Source organism: Nuphar pumila, chromosome 3 (genome assembly GCF_984573655.1).
Source record: "Nuphar pumila chromosome 3, dmNupPumi1.hap1.1, whole genome shotgun sequence".
NCBI lineage: Eukaryota > Viridiplantae > Streptophyta > Magnoliopsida > Nymphaeales > Nymphaeaceae > Nuphar > Nuphar pumila.
Window position 1 is genome coordinate 61515541 of NC_143251.1, and position 8020 is coordinate 61523560.

At 36.1% G+C, this 8020-nt stretch overlaps 1 pseudogene; it reads left to right on the plus strand.

Moving 5' to 3' along the window:
* The first annotated feature begins 4535 nt into the window (after positions 1 to 4535).
* Positions 4536 to 5627, plus strand: LOC149842992 (large ribosomal subunit protein eL29z pseudogene; annotated as a pseudogene).
* The last annotated feature ends 2393 nt before the right edge of the window (positions 5628 to 8020 follow it).

Sequence of the window (8020 nt, forward strand, 5' to 3'; positions counted from 1 at the left end):
ATTATATATAAAATATGTCAAAAATGCATTGGAGCAAGTGCCAATGTGTGTAGTTAACTATATTAACATGCATCATAATTTCAGTTTTGTGAAAGTGCACATGTATTGTTTATATTTGCAATTGAATGTGCATAGAATCACGTGTTAATCTAATTTTAGTCATGTATCAAATGCTTAAATGCTTGAAGATGCATATGTACATGAATTATCATGCAAGTACTGCAAAAGAATACGATACTTATCATAATTTTAGTTTTGTGAAAATGCACATGTATTGTTTATTTTTGCAATTGAATGTGCATAGAAGCATGTGTTAATCCAATTTTAGTCATGTATCGAATGCTTAAATGCTTGAACATGCATATGTATATGAATTGTCATGTAGGTACTACAAAAGAATATGATACTTAGTACTAAGTATCGCAAAGCGGCTATAAGCCAATGCACATTCAAAAGAAAATAAATGTAATACTTATGAAATCGAGTAAATTATCCATGTTGAGTATGTGCGATGCAAAGCATTGCATAAATATCAAAATATAATTTGAAGATCATGCAAAGTATGATTTGAATGTATGAGAATAAAAGTGTTCTTGTTGTGGTACGAAGATCATGCTTGACATGATTTTAGAATAGCGAAATATGAAGTGCTTTAATAGGTACATGTTTGCACATGCATGATTGAAATGAATGTATGCATAAATGATGTGAATACCTGACTGGAATGAATGCTTGGGCATCATAAATATATGTGAAGCATGTCAGGTATAATATGAATGTGTCATGCATAAGAATATAAAATAAATCATGCATATGAGCATGAATAAAATATGATATGTATTATGCATAAAAGCATGTTATGAATGAATCATGTATGTGTGAATGAATCATGCATAAGGGCATGGGAGAGTTATCCTATGAGATAATGGCACTAGAATATGTCCTATGACTTTAACAAAAGATAACTCTTGGACCACGGGTCTAAATGAGGTGCCAGTGAAATCAGGCTCTCAGAGATAGTTGGGTCTATTTTGATCTCAATGAGATGGCTAGGTCCATCCCAATCTTATGTCTTCCTTAGAGAGAAAAATATGGTATAAACCTCATAGGGTATTTAAAATGTTGGAGGACTATGTGTGCCTCATCTTCGTTTTACAAAGGTTATGAGAATAGGCCTATCAGAGGATTCACAAGGTAGGGCCAGAAACTATGCAAAGTAAGGGAAGACATTCTTTTTGTTTTTAGCTTGGGCTACATATGAAAGCATAGGCCGGTACAAGGACTTTGTGTCTATTTCTCAATCACTACATTACAGGATTGACCACTTGGGATAGACCTGGTTAAGCTATAAAGGAGAAAATAAAAATATATAGCATAATAAATATCTCTATGATTATTTTTGGGCAGTTATACCCTCTATTATACCAGATGAATTTAAAATAATCAAAAGAAACAATGCATTAGATTCGTAGAATGATTTTTATCATGTGTATAAACATGGATGTAGATATAGAAATGCTAACGTTCATAAATGTCATTACATATGAGTATACCTATGAATAAAAAAGATATATATTGGGTCATGTGATTGACTAAATGATTCAAGTCACTAACTTGAATGTAATGCACGTGAGGTGCATGTGTGTGAGACATACTAGAAAAGTTGAGAGAAATGATGTATTCTTATCTGATAAAAATTCAAAAGTTCATAAGTGGTCATGAGAATTGACTTGTTACTTACAAAAATATAATAATGCATATCATATTTATAAGATGGACATGTTTATTATTTTTCTGAAAAAATGAATGTGAATGCTTTAATTGTCATAGATTAGTATGTCTTATTGACTTGAAAAGCATACACATATAAAATAAGCTGGAATGGTCAAATGAGATTTTTACCTGCTTGTTATATGCAAATTTATGAATGTATATATATTACGATTATGAAGGACTCATATGTCATGACTTATTTGAAAAGCATGTGTGTGTGTTTCTGGATACAGTTAATAAGATTTGACCTATTTACTTTATGTAATTATATGTAAAATTGCTTGATTGCTTATTCATTTATGCAAATGATTGCCATGGGGACAAATGAATGTATGAATGTCATGGTTATGAATAAATGTCATGGAAATGAATGAATGAATGTAATGTGATTGAATGTTATAGATGTAAATTCCTTTGATCCTCATTTTATGAATGATGAAAATCATACTATGGTTATACCATTACAAACTTGATTTGTATTCTTCAAGTTTGTTTTGGGTTTCCTATGGGCATGTTGTTAATGCCCTACAACATTATAGATACCATCCTGAATGATTAAAACTAAAGGACAAGTTGTTGCGCACTCGAAGGGATACTCTTACCCACTACGATCTTTAGGGGATCCAGAATGTTGTTCTTTATGGACTTGTAAACATTTAGCTTTTTATTGTTCTGGATCATTACTTGTTTAAAAACTTATAAATATTTTAGAATGAGATGAACCAATAGATGTTGTTCTTTTCTCATATGCAAAATAAATAAATAAATTAACATGTGATTGCAAATCTCAACTTTTGGGTAACTCTTCAAATGTCTTAAACCTTAAATAAATTTCAACTTCTGCATTTAATATATGAAACCTTATATAGTAATAAACCCAATTGAGTTGTGTCTACAAATGGTTTCATACTGTATTTGATACTGAGAGACTAATATACGCTTGTGCTTACGCTTATGCGGGTCATATAGTATTTAGAACGGTTAGAACGTGGCTCTAAATGAACTCATTGATGCATTATTTTTGGAAGTCATGTAAAATTTTATTCGAATGAAAAAAAATTCTCAAAATTTTTGGTTTTGGGGAAAGTTTAAAAAGGTTGAATTTTTTAGGGAGGTTCCAACCAGATCATCCATATATACTAAAATAGCAACAAAAACATTATTCTTAGAATACATGAATAACGAGTAGTTAGCCTTGAATTGAGCTAAACCATATTGAATCAATATAGAAGAAAATTTTGAAAACCAATTTTCGAGAGCTTGTTTGAGTCCATATAAAGATTTGTTAAGTTTACATATCATTCTCCCCCTTTGTGACAATCCTGGGAGGCATATCCATGTAAACATCCTCAAATCTCCTTGCAAAAATGCATTATGAACGTCCATTTGATATAGGGTTCAATTTTGCACGACAACTATGGAAAGGAGGCATCTGATGGAGACAAGTTTGGACACCGAAGTTAAGGTTTCATGGAAGTCTAACCGCTCCTATTGTGAGTAACCCTTTGCCATAAATCTAGTCTTGTATCATTTGATGGACCCATCGGATCTATAATTCACCTTATGTATATCCATTTACACCCTACAAGTTTTACCTCATCAAAAAGGGGAGCAACTGAGTCACTCATGGCATCATGCCAACAAGTATCTTTAACAACCTATTGGAATGACTAGGGTTCATTTATAGAGAAAATGACTAACAAGAATTTTTTTTGAGAAGAAGATGATTTATTGAAAGAGACACGGCTGTCTAAAGGAAATTGTTTCCCTCTTGGTTCCTTGCTTGAGGAGATGAGAGAAGCCGGTTTAGATTGAGCAGTTGTACAATATAAATCTTTCAACATGATAGAGGGTCTTTTTTCATGAATGGATCTTTTGAGATGCTGGTGATTCAGAAAGAGTGGGTTCAACGGTATTTTTAGGATGATGAGTTGGAATGGTTGATAGTCTTTGTCTCGATAAGTGATTCATCCATGGGCGAAGGGATTGGCAACACCATATCATTGTCACCATCGTTTATTGTATGAAAAGGAAACACAGACTCATGCAAAATGACATCACGACTTGTAAAACACCTATGAGATTCTAAATCATGTATTTTATATGATTTTTGTCCAAATGGACAACCAACAAATATACACCTCTTAGGCTTAGATCAAATTTAAATTTATTTTAATAGGTGTTAGTGGCATAACACAAACATCTAAAAACTTTGAGATGTTTATATATTGGTTTTTTATTGAACAAAATCTTTGTTTTTCTCCAAGTCAAAGAATGGGAGTTTGATTTATCAAGTATACAGCGGTCAAAATGCAATCCCCCCAAAATTTAAATATGGTATGCAAACTTATCAAGAGAATTTTGTAAAAGAGCACTGCATTTCAGCCATGATAGTCCAAGAAAAACAAGAGGTCTAAGTTCCAGAAAAAATATACTTAGCTTCAGGGCTTCACAACAGTTGAACACGCAGAAAAATCCACTGCAGGGAGCCGACGGCACGATATGACCTCAGATGAACATGCTGAGAAGTCCACTGCAAGAAGTCGACTGCAAACTAAGAGGACAAGACACAGGCAGACAAGCAGGTGCTAAAACGGCAGTGCCACTGCTAAATCGGAAGGTCAAAAGCACCGTTGTGATTGCACACAAGAACAACAGGAAGATGGCAGCAGGTTCCGTGAAGGCAAAAAAAACAACAGTGCACAGTTCTAAGAGCAGAGAAAACCCTAGAGAGGCAGCTTTCCTCGTAGTCTTGCAGAGAAATGCCGAAGTCGAAGAACCACACGGCTCACAACCAATCGTACAAGGCCCCTAAGAACGGGATCATGAAGCCAAGAAGGCACAGGCACACTTCGACCAAAGGGATGGATCCTAAGTTTCTGAGGAACCCAGAGACGGTGCTCTAAGTAGAGAGCCGAGTTGCAGCAGGGAAGTCATGCTCTCCGCGAATGGCTCTCACACCACTCGGTGCAGGTCAATATTGAACCAGATCTTTGCGAGGCCACCAAGAACTTGCAGAAAGCCTGGATGATCTGATACCATGTGAACTTGATAGAGCCAACTAATGGGAGAGAATCGTATATCTTTCATCTCAGAAAAGGATACAAGCCATACTATATATGCGGCTTCCCTGATATCGTGGGATTACCGAATATCAAGAAAAGAAATATAAGAGATATACAAAGAAAAGTAAAAAATTTCGAATGTACACACATCCAATGGATAATTCTTATCCTCGCACGATATCCAAATCTCAACGGTCACCTCATTCTCATCACTGCCTGCAAGCCAGCTTCCTTGAGCCTTTCTATAGAATATGTTGTGGTGATAAGTTAGCAGATTACTTGATAAATATTTGGATTTGATGGATAATTGAATCCGATTACATGTAATCTGATAATATGAGTTTTTTACCATTCAAATGCGATTCTGAATTCAAATCGGTTTAGGCAACATCTTTTTAGTTGGATCTGGTATTGGCCGCATCTGACCCTAGTCCGAACTGTTTATATCAGGTGCAAGCATTAGAATCACAAGAGGGAACTCATGAAAACTCAGAAAAGGCTAGCGATCTCATGCGAAAACTACTAGAATATGTAAGCACATCAGGCAACCCATAGAAATGTACCTCAGAAGAAAATTTTACTGGATTGAACAAGAAATCAACAAAACCTTAAAACTGAGTAAAGGAAGAACAGAAAGAACCATGCAGATTGCAGGGTGTGTCATTTGTATTTTATTTTATTTTTTTGCTTTTCGGTGGTCAGGAGGCTTCAATTCTGATGGTTTGCTTATGGAAGTTACTGCCATCAGCTGGTGATGCAGCACCAGATGGAACAAGAAACTGCGAATGAGGCAGAATCTAAAGCAATCTCATGGCAGTCAATTCATAGAGAACTTGGTCCCACTGAAGAAGCATAGTATGAAGACCAACATTTATTTCTTATCACTAGAAGAGTTGCAAGGAGCAATATACCGCAACAGGCATTTATACCTCTCAAACAAAACGGACAAACACCGTGTGACACAATAAAAGGAAGCACTATCTGAACAGTCAATTTGCTTATGTTCTAATGAAACTTTCTTCATAGCTTCCTTCCTAGTTTTTATATCACAAAGACACCCGAGCAGGAGGATGCATGACCCGGGTTGACTCGTAAGTTCTATTTTTTTTTTAAATAAGATAGGAGAAATTGGAATTTTTATTTTTTTAATCAATAAAAAACTGCTTTTATATTTTAATGTTAAAAGATGCATTTTTATTAAAATAATACTTTAAAGCATAAAAAAGTATTAAGATAATATTAAAAAAATTGTGTGTACATCAGTGTCTGTGTCCGCTCATGTCACCAAGGACACCACTAAAATGGTGTGTCAATGTGACATAGCTTCCTTCATGACCTTCATATTTTTTTACTTTGAATGTGCATCATCTATAAGAGCTTTTCCTCTAGAATTTGGTAACCTCAGCCCATATCTTTTTGAAATTCACTCTAAAACGAGTTGTAGGAGGCATGCACACACGAAGCAAACACACAACTACACAGATTTTTAATGTGGTTCAGATCAGAGTGATCCTACTCACACGGTATCCCTTACCTCAACACACACTTTGAGGAGTTGCCTTATTGCTATTTATAGACTTCAAATACAAGGCTGGCAGTGTGGCCTTAATGGGAGGGTGGTCTATGTTCTCCGCCGATGATTCACTGAATCCCACATCTGTTTTCGGGGGTCTGAATGAGCACCACGTATACAAGCACATGAGGCTCGTATTCCCGTGTATGTTGACATCACTTAGCATTAGAGTCTGGTGTGGTTGCAAAGACTTAAGTACCCTTTCTTGCTATTCTTCTCATAAAACGACGGTTTGAGAAAATAACAAAAATGCCCTTCATTCAAAAAAGAAAAAACAAACGGTTCAAAAAAAAGACAAACATGTCCTCCATCCAGAAAGTCGAGGATGATGTTGACTCTTCAAAGTCTACACAGCGAAACGAACCTTGATCGTTTCGCCGATAGTGATCCGGCGAAACGATGGTGAGCCGACGATCCGATGGTGAGCCGACGATTCGATGGTCATCCGGCGAAACGAGCCTGAGCCATCAAAAATGTCTGTTTGAACTTTTCATCGTCATCTTCTTCTTCTTCATTCTCCATAAAACACTGTAAAACCCTCTCTCTCTCTCTAGAGAAGAAATCAAGGGAGGCAAAGAGTTCCCCCTAGAGAACACCATGAACATCAACCCTCTCACTCTCTCTCCCTTCTCTTTCTACTTCTATGCACATCCAGCAGACGATCCTACATTGCTCCATTAAATATCGACTGACCTACACATTGACTGTAGCATCGTTCAACTTGATGAGTTGTGGAGCCTTATTCATAGTTTTTGCCCTTACAGGAGGGAGTTTAGGGGCTCCTCTCAGCGTGGGTAGCATCATTCAACTTGATGAGTTGTGGAGCCTAATTTAGAGTTTTTGTCCTTACAGAAGGGAAGTCTGGGGGCTCCCCCTGGCGCGGGTCCTGATTTACAGCGATTTGCTTACTGAATAACACTATAAATCGCTATATTGATTTGCGAAAGACAATACAAATCGATATAGTGAGATCCAACAATACTATAAATCGCTGTGAGGCTCGATGGAGACCCCAAAACACTACAAATTGCTATAGTGATTTGCGAAAGACACTACAAATTGTTGTTGGAGGACCGAATAACACTATAAATTGTTGTGGGGCTTGTTGGAGACCCGAAAATACTACAAATCGCTGTAGGAAGGCCCGACAATACTGCAAATCGTTGTTGAAAGACCGGATAACACTATAAATGATTGTGGGGCTCGTTAGAGACTCGAAAGCACTACAAATCGTTGTAGGAAGGCCCGACAATACTGCAAATCGTTGTTGAAAGATCGGACAACACTATAAATCGTTGTGAGGCTCGTTGGAGACCCGACAACACTAAAAATCGTTGTAGGGTGAAAAAATCATGGAAAAGAAACAAAAATAGAAAATTAGAAAAATCGTGGGAAGGGGTATTACGAAAACCTCGAGCAAGAAACAATTGAAGAAAACATGAGCCCCACGATTAAACAAAACGCTTTATTGCTCTTTTTCGATAGTTAAAAGAGGGAAAGAAAATAAAAAAATTATACAAAATAAAGAAATCTATTCACTAACATGTGTAACCGAATAAACCTTTATATGTATAATAACCTCAGTCTATGCAAGAAATGGAATTGAAAA